The sequence below is a fragment of the Phocoena phocoena genome, chromosome 20 (genome assembly GCF_963924675.1).
Source record: "Phocoena phocoena chromosome 20, mPhoPho1.1, whole genome shotgun sequence".
Classification (NCBI taxonomy): domain Eukaryota; kingdom Metazoa; phylum Chordata; class Mammalia; order Artiodactyla; family Phocoenidae; genus Phocoena; species Phocoena phocoena.
The window spans coordinates 54,742,025-54,754,697 of NC_089238.1; the positions used below are offsets into that span (position 1 = coordinate 54,742,025).

At 41.1% G+C, this 12,673-nt stretch overlaps 1 protein-coding gene across 3 annotated transcripts in view; it reads left to right on the forward strand.

Annotated features, from left to right (window-relative positions):
* NECAB2 (N-terminal EF-hand calcium binding protein 2) overlaps positions 1 to 12,673 on the forward strand; it is a 37,068-nt gene that overhangs the window by 10,855 nt on the left and 13,540 nt on the right. The gene's annotated exons all lie outside the window — the stretch shown is intronic.

The following is a 12,673-nucleotide window of genomic DNA, read 5'->3' on the forward strand; positions in this document are numbered from 1 at the left end:
TGGGAGGGAGCCAGGGGCAGGACTCCGCGTGTCCTGGAGAGAGGGCTCGGGTGTGGCTTCAGAGTCTGTGCCCGCAGGCCTGTCACCTCCTTGTTGGCATTTATGCCCTGGAGGAGGGCGGAAGGAGGGAGATGGGGCAGGTTGTGGGCTGGGTGTCATTGTAGCTCAGATGGGCATAAGCGGCCCGCCTCCCAGCTGTTTCCCACCTGTGAGTCTGCACCGACTCTGGCTGGTGCTTCTGGGGGGAGCAGTGGAGTGTGTTCCTTCTCTGTATCCACGGAGAAGAGTCACCGTGAATTTCCCGAGGCTCTATGACAGAGCCTCTATTAAACGCTCACTTAATCCCCCCAGCAGCCCTGTGGGTAACGACAGTCAATCATAGCTATAAGTGACATAACCATGGAAACATAGCTTTCATAACTATGGAAACAGGCTCGGAAAGATGAACCCTGTAGGGTCGTGGCCAGAGAGCCAGAGCTTCCTGCTCAAATGGGAGGGGAAACTGAGTCAGGGACCTGGCCGGAGGTATGGAGCACAGCATGGGACCAAGCTGACCAAGGCGTGTAGGAGGGAGTGGGCTGCGCTGTGATGGACATGTAATGCCCGAGGGCGTGCAGCCTGTCTGAGCTGTGGGAGCTCAGGAAAGACCAGCCCCACCTGCTGGTTGAGGCCAGGGAGCTTAGCTGATGAAGTCAGCCAGACCAGGCTGAAGGACCCCAGCCAGTCACTTCTCTTTCTGAACCTCAGTTTCTCCATCTGTGGAATGGGAGCATTCATAGAGGGCAGCATGGAAAGCCCCCAAGCTCTGGAACCCTTGTGCAGTGTGTCAGCCCCAGCCCCTCTCCTCACGGCTGAGTGAGGCACACTGGTTGCCCACATGGGACTCCTTGCGATTGAACTCACCGCCTTGAGCCTCAGTTTTCAAATCTGGGAATGGAGCCACTGCCCAGCAATGTTGTCTTCCGTATTAATAAAACGCATACTTGTTTCTTGGTCTTCGGGCATAACTATTCAGAGATGTGACACAATTCTCTATCAAGAGACGATTTTATTTTATTTTTTAAATTTTATTGGAGTATAGTTGACTTACAATGCTGTGTTAGTTTCAGGTATACAGCAAAGTGATTCAGTTGTACATATATTCATTGCTTTTCAGATTCTTTTCTCATATAGGTTATCACAGATTATTGAGTAGAGCTCTCTGTGCTATACAGTAGGTCCTTGTTGGTTATCTATCTTATATGTAGTAGTGTGTGTATGTTAATCCCAAACTCCTGATTTATCCCCCCCCCGCCTCACCACGTTTCCCCTTTGGTAACCGTAAGTTTCTTGTCAATACCTGTAAATCTGTTTCTGGCTTTTTTTAATCTCTTCAAAATACTGTGTTTTTTTGGTTGTTTAAAACTTTCTATCAGAGTATACTCGGTTTACAATGTTGTGTTAGTTTCAGGTGTACAGCAAAGTGAATGTTATATGTATATATCCATTATTTTTCAGATTCTTTTCCCATATAGGTTGTTACAGGATATTGAGTAGAGTTCCCTGTGCTATGCAGTAGGTTCTTATTAGTTATCCATTTTATTTATAATAGTGTGTATATATTAATACCAGCCTCCTAATTTATCACTTGCCCCCACGTTTCCTCTGGTAGCCATAATTTTGATCTTGATGTCTGTGAGTCTGTGTCTGTGTTGTAAATGAGTTCATTTGTATCATTTTTTTAAAAATTAGATTTCACATATGAGTGGTATCATATGATTGTTTTTCTCTGTCTGACTTCCTTCAGTTAGTATGATCTCTAGGTCCATCCATGTTGCTGCAAATGACATTATTTTGGGTTTTTTTATGGCTGAGTAATATTCCATTGTATGTATGTGCCACATCTTCTTTATCTATTCCTCTGTCAGTGGACACTTAGGTTGCTTCCATGTCCGGGCTATTGTAAATAGAGCTGCAGTGAACATTGTGGTACATGGCTCTTTTTGAGTTATGATTTTTTCAGGGTATACGTCCGGTAGTGGGATGGCTGGGTCGTATGGTAGTTCTATTTTTAGTTTTTTGAGGAACCTCCGTACTGTTCTCCATAGTGGCTGTGCCAATTTACATTCCCACCAACAGTGCAAGAGGGTTCCCTTTTCTCCACACCCTCTCCAGCATTTGTTGTCTGTAGACCTTTTGATGATGGCCATTCTGACCGTGTGAGGTGATACCTCTTTGTAGTTTTTTTTGTTTTTCTTTTTGGTTTTTTGGCTGTGTTGGGTCTTTGTTGCCGCGCGCAGACTTTCTCTAGTTGCAACGAGCGGGGGCTACTCTTCGTTGCGGTGTGCAGGCTTCTGTTGTTGTGGAGCACGGGCTGTAGAGCACAGGCTCAGTAGTTGTGGCGCACAGGCTTAGTTGCTCTGCGGCATGTGGGATCTTCCCAGATCAGGGGTCGGACCCATGCCCCCTGCATTGGCAGGCAGGTTCTTAACCACTGCGCCACCAATCCCTCGGATTGTAGCTTTGATTTGCATTTCTCTGATAATGAGCGATGTTGAGCATCTTTTCATGTGCTTTTTGGCCATCTGTATGTCTTCTTTGGAGAAATGTCTGCATTGATCCTCTGCCCATTTTTTGATTGGGTTGTTTGGTTCCTTTTGATATTGAGCTGTGTGAGCTATTTGTATATTGTGGAGATTAAGCCCTTGTCGGTCGCTTCGTTTGCAAATATTTTCTCCCATTCTGTGGGTTGTCTTTTTGTTTTGTTTATGGTTTCCTTTGCTGTGCAAAAGCTTTTAAGTTTCATTAGGTCCCACTTGTTTATTTTTGGTTTAATTTTCATTAGTGTAGGAGGTGGATCAAAAAAGATATTGCTGCGATTTATGTCAAAGAGTGTTCTGCCTATGTTTTCCTCTAAGAGTTTTATAGTGTCCAGTCTTACATTTAGGTCTTTAATCCATTTTGAGTTTATTTTTGTGTATTGTGTTAGAGAATGTCCGAATATCATTCTTTTAAGCTGCTGTCCAGTTTTCCCAGTGCCACTTATTGAAGAGACTATCTTTTCTCCATTGTACATTCTTGCCTCCTTTGTCATAGATTAGGTGACCATAGGTGAGTGGGTTCATCTCTGGGCTTTCTATCCTGTTCCATTGATCTGCATTTCTGTTTTTGTGCCATTACCATACTGTTTTGATGACTGTAGTTGTAGTATATTCTGAAGTCAAGGAGCCAGATTCCTCCAGCTGGTTTTCTTTCTCAGGACCGCTTTGGCTATTCGGGGTCTTTTGTGTTTGCACACAAATTTAAAAATGTTTTACAGGGAAGCCCAGCCATTGATAATTTGATAGGGATTGCATTGAGTCTGTAGATTGCCTTGGATAGTACAGTCGCTTTGACAATATTGATTCTTCCAGTCCGAGAGCGTGATATATCTTTGCATCTGTTTGTGTCATCTTCGATTTCTTTCATCGGCGGCTTACAGTTTTCAGAGTACAGGTCTTTTGTCTCCTTAGGTAGTTTTATTCCTAGGTATTTTATTCTTTTTTTTTTAACATCTTTATTGGGGTATAATTGCTTTACAACGGTGTGTTAGTTTCTGCTTTATAACAAAGTGAATCAGTTATACATATACATATGTTCCCATATGTCTTTCCTCTTGCGTCTCCCTCCCTCCCACCCACCCTAGGTATTTTACTCTTTTTCATGTGATGGTAAAAGGGAGAGGATTTTAACATCTACCGATACAACCTAAAGCAGTTTGCAGGATTTTTGCTGTTAGAGTGTACCAAAGGCTGCATGATTTCCTAGTGATGGTGGTGATGCTATGATAGGTTGTCACAATGGTGACTGGCATTTCTTGCGTGTTTTCTAACCAGTTTTGTTGGGAGAAGTGCAGCTCGTTGATTATTTCAAATATGTCTCTTGCATCCATTGATTTAGGGCGACTCATTTGCTTTTGTAGATAGGCAGTCATAGTATCATGGTTAACCAGTGTAGTTACTGTCTTCATTTCTGATATGTGTTCCTCCTGTTTCTCTGTTGTGTCCTGCTGCGTTTACCCTGAATTCTCACACATTGTAATGGCGCTACGTCAGACATCCTTGTTTTGCTCCTGAAGTTCAAATGCATCTCTCTAGTAGTTCTTCACTAATTATAATATTAATAGCAGCTCTTATTTTAGAAGCCTCTTCAGTCTGATAAAAAATACTTCTGTGTTCCCTTCGTTAAATGTTGCCTTAGCGGGTGGTAGTGAATTTTTTTTTCAAATGCCTTTTTGGTATATTTTTTCAGGGATCATATGATTTCTCTTACACTGTTGATGGGGTGGGTTCTGTTATTAGATTCTCTCCTATTGAACAGTCCTTAGCTTCCTGTGATAAACCCTAACTGGCACATTATTCTTTTACCACGTTGCTGAATCTTGTCACTAGCTGAGTGTTTTATCTCTGTCTCTATCAGGAATTGAGATTGGGTGATAGGGAGTGAATTGTAGGTGGTTTTGAATATCTTTCTTCTATGTGTGAATCAGCTTCTCTAACTTAGAGTCATGTTTCTATTGAAAAATAGAAAGAATTAATCCATAGGCTTGGGTGGAGGTACTAAACAGGGGGAGGGGATTATTATAATAGTGATTTTAAAGTCAATCCTAATTTTAGGTAAACTTTTGGTGTCCATTTTTGTATATTTTTAAACAAAACTGCCGTGGACATGTTCAGTTTTATGATCGATGATGCATAGTATGTTCTTATGATTTTTTTTTTTTTAATTCTAAAACATCGAAACAAAACAGGCACATGACGCAGATGACGTTTAATAAAACATCTGCTGTTACAGCTCAGGTCTTGATTTAAATGTTGTACTGTTTTGCTGCATTTAAACTTCTACTTAACAGAGTTTTGCCTGTTTTAATTAGTTGTTTCTAGAAACGAGCCCCTGACATGTTTATTTAAATTTAATTTATATAGTATGTTTTCTCCTGTATTTATTTTTTAATTCTATTCTTTCGTTAAAAAAAAATCTTTTGTATTGAAGTATAGTCGATTTGCAATATCGTGTAAGATTCAGGTGTACAGCACAATTCAGTTTATATACATATATATATATATATATTCTTTTTCAGATTCTTTTCCCTTGTAGGTTATTAGATAATATTGAGTAGCATTCCCTGTGCTATACAGTAGGTCCTTGTTATCTGTTTTATATATAGTAGTGTGTATATGTTAATCCCAGCTTCTTAATTTATCCCTTCACCCACCACCCTTTCCCCTTTGGTAACCATAAGTTTGTTTTCTGTGTCTGTGAGCCTCTGTTTTGGAAATAAGTTCATTTGTGTCTTTTTTTTTCTGTTAGATTCTACACGTAAGCGATATCATGATATTTGTCCTTCTCTGTCTGGCTTACTTCACTTAGTACGATAATCTCTGGGTCCATCCATGTTGCTGCAAAGGGCATTATTTCATTCTCTTTTTATGGCTGAGTAATATTCCATTGTATATATGTACCACATGTTTTTTATGCATTCCTCTGTCAGTAGACATTGAGGTTGCTTCCATGTCTTGGCTATTGTAAATAGTGCTGCAGTGAACATTGGGGTGCATGTATCTTTTTTTTTTTAATTTTTATTGGAGTGTAGTTGGTTTACAATGTTGTGTTTCAGGTGTACAGCAAAGTGAATCAGTTATACATATACGTATATGCACTCTTTTTAAGGTTCTTTTCCCATATAGGCCATTAGAGAGTACTGAGTAGAGTTCCCTGTGCTGTACAGTAGGTCCTTATTAGTTATCTATTTTATATGTAGAAGTGTGTACATGTCAATCGCGATCTCCCAATGGATCCCTCTCCCCCCTTACCCCCTGGTAACCAGAAGTTTGTTTTCTACATCTGTGACTCTGTTTCTGTTTTGTAAAGAAGTTCATTTGTACCCTTTTTGTAGATTCCACATATAAGCGATATCATACGATGTTTGTCTTTCTCTGACTTAATTTCACTCAGGATGACACTCTGCAAATAGCATTATTTTGTTCTTTTTTTAATGGATGAGAAATATTCCATTGTATATATGTAGCACATCTTCTTTATCCATTCCTCTGTTGATGGACATTTAGGTTGCTTCCATGTCCTGGCTCTGGTAAATAGTGCTGCAGTGAACACTGGGATGCATGTTTCTTTTCAGATTATGGTTTTCTCCAGGTATATGCCCGGGAGTGGGATTGCTGGGTCATACGGTAGTTCGATTTTTAGTTTTTTGAGGAACCTCCATTCTGTTCTCCATAGTGGCTGTATCAATTTACATTCCCACCAACAGTGCAGGAGGGTTCCCTTTTCTCCACACCCTCTCCAGCATTTATTGTTTGTAGATTTTTTTTGATGACGGCCATTTTCACTGGTATGAGGTGATACCTCATTGTAGTTTTGATTTGCATTTCTCTAATAATGAGTGATGTTGAGCATCTTTTCATGTGCTTTTTGGCTATCTGGATGTCTTCTTTGGAGAGATGTCTGTTTAGGTCTTCTTCCCGTGTTTTGATTGGATTGTTTGTTTTTGATACTGAGCTATGTGAATTAATATATTTCAGCATTTAATTTCTTGTCAGTCGCATTGTTTGCAAATGTTTTCTCCCATTCTGTGGGTTGTCTTTTCGTTTCGTTTATAGTTTCCTTTGCTGAGCAGAAACTTTTAAGTTTAATTAGGTCCCGTTTGTTTATTTTTGGTTTTACTTTCATTACCCTAGGAGGTGGTTCAAAAAAGATACTGCTGCGATTTATGTCAAAGAGTGTATGTACTGCCTATGTTTTCCTCTAAGAGTTTTATAGTGTCTGGCCTTACATGTAGGTCTTTGATCCGTCTGGAGTTTATTTTTGTGTATGGTGTTAGAGAATGTCCTAATTTCATTCTTTTAAACTGCTGTCCAGTTTTCCCAGCACCACTTACTGAAGACACTCTCTTTTCTCCATTTGTACATTCTTGCCTCCTTTGTCATAGATTAGGTGACCACAGATGAGTGGGTTTATTTCTGGGCTTTCTGTCACGTTCCATTGATCTATATTTCTGTTTTTGTGCCGGTACCGTACTGTTTTGATGACTGTAGTTGTAGTATATTCCGAAGTCAAGGAGCCTGATTCCTCCAGCTGTTTTTCTTTCTCAGGACTGCTTTGGCTATTCGGGGTCTCTTGTGTTTTCATACAAATTTTGACATTTTTTGTCCTAGTTCTGTGAAAAACGCCATTGGTAATTTGATAGGGATTGGATTGAATCTGTAGATTGCCTTGGGTAGTATGGTCATTTTGGCAATGTTGATTCTGTATCTACTACTGAATCTACTGTATTTATAGTTTTTATCATTATTATTTCCTACCACCTATTTCCTTTGGTTTATTGTTGTTGCTGTATACTTTTTCATATGTGAAAAGGAATGCTTACATTTTTTTGGATAATAAAGTTTGAAAGTTTAGAAATCTACCTTTGAATGATACTTTCACTGCAGTGATAGATTTTAGTATATAGGCTTAATATTTCCTCTCTCAGTATTCTCTAATAGTTTGTTATATCCTCACTTATTTCTCATTTCATGGTATTAGGATAAAACCAAGTAACCAGTAGTTTGTATTCTATTTTTTAAAATTTTTTTGAGATTTCTTCACTGCATATTATTTTGACTTAAAAAAATTTTTTTTTAATTTGGTTGTGCAGGGTCTTAGTTGCGGCAGGCAGGCTCCTTAGTTGTGGCAGGCAGGCTCCTTAGTTGTGGCATGCAAACTCTAGCAGCATGCATGTGGGATGTATTTCCCTGACCAGGGCTCATACCCAGCCCCCTGCGTTGGGAGCGTGGAATCTTATCTACTGCACCACCAGGGAAGTCCCATATTATTTTGTTTTTATAATTCTCCCATGGATACTTGGGAAGAAGATGCGGATCATACTTTGAGAGTATAAAATCTGAAAATAACTATCTCTTCTTTGTTGTGAAATATATGTTGTTAAAAGACAACTTTGGGGCTTCCCTGGTGGCGCAGTGGTTAAGAGTCCGCCTGCCGATGCAGGGGACGCGGGTTCGTGCCCTGGTCCGGGAAGATCCCACATGCCGCAGAGCGGCTGGGCCCGTGAGCCATGGCCGCTGAGCCTGCGCGTCCGCAGCCTGTGCTCTGCAACGGAAGAGGCCACAACAGTGAGAGGCCCGCATACCACAAAAAAAAAAAAAAAAAAAAAAAGACAACTTTGTAAAAAGGTAAAGTTGTCTCTTGTACAAATATAAAGTATACACATGTGAAAGATTTTATTTAACTCCTTAATTTGAGAACCAGTAGGATGTTACACTGTGTCCAAGGGAAATTCAAAGAACATTTGCCATGTATATAGGCAACCAGGAATTCTGAGATGAATCTGTGAATAAATGCAAAATTGGTCACTGTCCACAGGACAATAGTCAGTTGAATTCTGCGAGACAAAATTCATATGCATTTCTGTGGATGAGAATTATTTGCATTATTGTCAAGTTTTTACATGCTAGAGTTTTTTTGTTGTTTTGTTTTTAAAATTTATTTTTTTGGCTGCATGGGGTCTTCATTGCTGCACGCAGCCTGTCTGTAGTTGCGGCGAGCGGGGGCTACTCTTCGTTGCGGTGGCTTCTCTTGTTGCAGAGCACGGGCTCTAGGTGCACGGGTTTCAGTAGTTGAGGTGCGTGGGCTCAGTCGTTGTGGCTCGCGGGCTCTAAAGCGCAGGCTCAGTAGTTGCGGCACACGGGCTTAGCTGCTCCGCGGCATGTGGGATCTTCCCGGGCCAGGGCTCGAACCCGTGTCCCCTGCATGGGCAGGCGGATTCTTAACCACTGCACCACCAGGGAAGTCCTACATGCTAGAGTGTTAAAAATAGCTCCCAAACAAGGAAAGACCTAGATAACCTAGAAGGGTGTATTAGACGAGGAACCAGTCATCTTTTTTGCCCATTTTAAAGACTTTCACATTTTCCCAGTAATGCCCTTTACAATAGACATTTATTATTTCTATTTTATCTGTCCTGTGGGACACTGGTGAACTAATTTCTCACACTAAATTGTGTTTTGACATTTAATCTTTAAAATTCTAATATTTCCTTCCTGTTTATTTAGCCATGCCGTTTGACGCCTATAGACCTTGTTGTAATACTTTTGTTACCTAAATGGTACATATTCAATATTCAAAATTTAGGAAGTAGAGAAAAATATAAAGAAAACTTTCAAATCACTTCTAATTCCCACTATCTCTAACCACTGTTACCACTTTATTACCATTGAGCCTTTTTTTCTATGGGTATTTCTCTAATACACTTAAAATCATTCTGTGTACAAAAATTTTTCTGCTTTTTTTCACCTAACATTTTAACAGACACCTTTCCCATGTTAATAAAACTGTTTAAAAGTATCATTTTAAATATTCTTCCCTAAATTTACATACTATTCCTGTTCTTGAGGATGTTAGATTATTTCCAGGGTTTTGCTATTAAGATCAATTAACACCAGCCTTGGGACATCAGTATTTGTCCACATTTTGCATTATTTCTTAAGAATAGATTATCAAAAGTAGAGAATTACTGGACCGTCTAAGGCTCTTGATATAAAGTAGAATTGCCTTATAAAGTGGTTTTATTCATCTAACCCCGCATAGCCGTACTTGTAGCAATATCCTCTCCCATTGCACAAAGATTTAATAATGCCCGAAGATTTAATAATGCACGAAGATTTAATAATGTCATGTGCTTGTAATGCATTATGCCTTCTGCCATTTATTCTTACCCTTTTAATCTTACGTAATGCTTTCCCATTAACTTCTACTTTGATCGTGGTATTGCAGCCTGTCCCAGTCATTCGATCAAATTTGGCAGCAGAATCTTTGCACAGGCTTTTCTTTGCAAATCCTTTGGTGCTCCTTTGCTTTATATACGCTTCCAGATGGACCTCGTTTGGTCAGATCTGGGACTGTGTGTTTACGTGGGGCAATTTAGGCAGATTTTCTTTGTTGTTATGATCTGTCTGGCCTGGCTGCTGTCGTAATCTTACACGCTTCCCATTTTTTAATGATCCTTCGTCTTTCTTGACATTTTCCCTTTTGGTAGTCTGCTTTGTTTATGGCATTGATTATGATTTCAAAGGTAAACATTCTAGTTTTCATTTTACTAGGGACTTCTAAAACATACATTGTTAACACTCTTAATCCTGTTTTTATACCTGGCTAATAAAGAACACTTTCTATTCCCTCTTGTGAAATTAAAACAATTTTTGAGATGATTGGCTCTTTTTCCATACTTCGACACTCTTATTCCCTGAGTCCAATGTGATTAAAATTTAACTATGAGTGGTCAATGTTTTTATTTCCTAACCTCTGTAACCTTCATTTTCATTCGGGTGATCACCCTCACTTTTTTTCCACAACTTCCCTATTCAAGAATATTTTTCTGTGATTCAGCCCTAGAAGATTTGGGAGAAATTCCTAGGCGTTCTTTGCCGGAAAGGTGCTCATTTGATAAACTTTCAGAGATCTGCAGATTTCTGAAGGTCTCCCTGTTACCCTGCATGTGAATAACTTGTCCACATGTTGTGGAATTCCCAGCTCTGCCTCTTTCCCTCTGAAATCTGCGGAGCTGGCCTGTCGGCTGAGGCATCAGTGGTAGCGGAGGACAAAACTGTACAAGCTGCATTTTGACTCTTTTGAAAATCTTGTCTTTTTTTTAATTCAACTAACCAGTTACACTTATTGATCCCTGACTGCACCCTGAGTCACTCATCTGGGTGCTTTGAACATACTCACTTTAGCTCCTTTTTCTGCTTGATGGCTGGCTTCTAGCAGCCTTTCTCTTTTTGTTCAGTTTTGGTTTTGTTTTTTTACCTCGTTCTGTCTTCCTGTTCTTTGGGCTCATTTGTCCAGAGCCCATCGATCACTGGATTGCATGTGAGTTCAGCTGTCTGCTAGGAAGGATAATTGATCACTGCAGTGCGTTAGGCTGCCGGAACCCGGCATGCTTTCTGCCGTCGGCTCCCCCCGTTGGGGCCTGCCGCCAGCGCGCCTGGTCTGATGGGTGGCGCAGGAGGTCCACCTCCACACCTCCCCGTCTGCGTGCACCTCTCCTCTCGGCCCCTCTCCACCCATAGCCGTGTTCCCCTGCTCCCCGCCCTGGCCTCCATTTCTCAATCTCTCTGTCTGTAGCCGTGGTTCCCTTGTGCAATTATTGCTAATTAATTCCCAGTCAGAGTGATGGATGGTTTAATTTTCTTTCCTTGAGAGCCCTTGCCTGGCCGGGGACTGGGCAGAATTCCAAGGTGCCGGGGCAGGTGGCTCAGGAGGGTAGGGTCTTGGTAGGGGAGGCCAGAGAGCAGCACAGGGCTTGAGGGACCAGCTTCCCAGCACAGTGTCATTTTTTTTTTTTTTTTGCGGTACGTGGGCCTCTCACTGCTGCGGCCTCTCCCGTTGCGGAGCACAGGCTCCGGACGCGCAGGCTCAGCGGCCACGGCTCACGGGCCCAGCCGCTCCGCGGCATGTGGGATCCTCCCGGACCAGGGCACGAACCCGTGTCCCCTGCATCGGCAGGCGGACTCTCAACCACTGCGCCACCAGGGAAGCCCCCACCTTTTTATTTTTAAAGGCAAAAGTTTATTGTTTATTTAGGGGACATACAGAACACTTAGGAGAGGCAGAATTCCCCTAACGAGAGAGGTGGGATCTCGCTGTGTTGCCCAGGCTGGGGCGCTGTGGTCATTCCCAGGCGCTGTGCCACTACTGATGAGCACAGGTGGGTTTTGGGGGTTTTGTTTTGTTCTTTTATTGAAGTATAGTTGATTTTCAGTGTTGTGTTCATTGTTTCTGGTGTACAGCAAAGTGATTCAGGTATATGTGTATATATTCAGTTATATATACATTCTTTTTCATATTCTTTTCCATTATGGTTTATCCCAGGAGATTGGATGTAGTTCCCTGTACTATATAGCGGGACCTTGTTGTTTATCCATTCTATGTATAATAGTTTGCATCTGCTAACCCCAAACTCCCACTGCATCCCTTCCCCAACCCCCTCCCCCTTGGCAATCACAAGTCTGTTTTCTATGTCTGTTTCTGTTTCATAAATAAGATCATGTATGTCATATTTTAGATTCCACATATAAGTGATATACGGTGGTATTTGTCTTTCTGACTTCACGTAGTATGATACTCTCTAGATGATCTCTGCAAATGGCATTATTTCATTCTTTTTGGTGGAGTAATGTTCCATTGTATATATACATATACCGCATCTTCTTTATCCATTCCTCTGTCGATGGACGTTTAGGTTGTTGCCATGTCTTAGCTATTGTAAACAGGGCTTCTGGGAACATAGGGGTGCATGTGTCTTTTTGAATTATAGTTTTGTCCAGATATATGCCCAGGAGTAGGATTGCTGGATCATATATATGGTAGTTCTATTTTTAGTTTTCTGAGGAACCTCCATACTGTTCTCCACAGTGGCTGAACCAACTTACATTCCTACCAACAGAGGAGGAGGGTTCCCTTTTCTCTGCACCCTCTCCAGCATTTGTTGTTTGTAGACTGTTTAACGATGGCCATTCTGACCGGTGTGAGGTGGTACCTCACTGTAGTTTTGATTTCCATTTCTCTAATAACCAGTGATGTTGAGCATCTTTCCATGTGCCTGTTGGCCATCTCTATGTCTTCTCTGGAGAAATGTCTA